We start from the raw sequence: 922 nt of genomic DNA, 5'->3' as shown, positions 1-922 counted from the left end.
GCTGATCTTCAGCATGTTCACTCTCACCATGGTGATGTTAAGAAGAACAGTGTTATATATGTTTGCCACCATCAGTTAAGAGGTGGCAGGGTAATGACAGCTTTGTGCAGCCTTGACTTATTTCTCTCTGCACCTGTGTTAACATGATCCCTGAAAATTAGCATTATTTTTCAAGGGAGTTCAAAACTGCGTAGCACAAGCATTCATCTTGTCGGAGCAGCGTGGCAGTGACTGGGAGCTGTGATACCAAGCCTTTTTTGTTTCTGTGTTTGTTTGTTTTTTTTGTTTTTTTGTGCGTCATCATCCTGAGGAGACAATCACAGAGGACAGTTTTTCAGGCAGTCCTTCATGTATAAAACACTTCTCATGGCTGTGATACCATGCCAAACCATTGATCATATGCAGAGTCATCCATGAGCCCACCTCTTTCCACAGTCACACGACTTGGCTTGGCCCCGTCTTCAAAGGGTGGCGTGTGTGTGTGTGTGTGTGTGTGTGTGTGTGTGTGTGTGTGTGTGTGTGTGTGTGTGTGTGTGTGTGTGTGTGTGTGTGTGTGTGTGTGTGTGTGTGTGTGTGTGTGTGTGTGTGTGTGTGTGTGTGTGTGTGTGTGTGTGTGTGTGTGTGTGTGTGCCTGTGTGTCCGGTGTGTAAGGAGAAATTAAGAAATCCAGCCAAGGGTTTCATAAAGGAAAACCATCTGTAATGAAACGTCTTTTCAGCAGGATACTGATGAGGGCACATCAAAGCTGTTGTTATGAAGCAGCTGAGCAAGTTTAGAGAGAGTGAGTGTATAACTCGTTACTTCAGCATTCTGAATACACATCAACGTACTGGTGACCATCAATATTATCTGCATAATCTGTCTCATAATAATTTCATCTACACTTACTGTACATTCCACTGTGAATTTAAAACACATCTCA

This window comes from Trachurus trachurus (assembly GCF_905171665.1).
Source record: "Trachurus trachurus genome assembly, chromosome: 3".
Classification (NCBI taxonomy): Eukaryota; Metazoa; Chordata; class Actinopteri; order Carangiformes; family Carangidae; genus Trachurus; species Trachurus trachurus.
Note: the sequence above shows the minus strand (reverse complement) of the source record.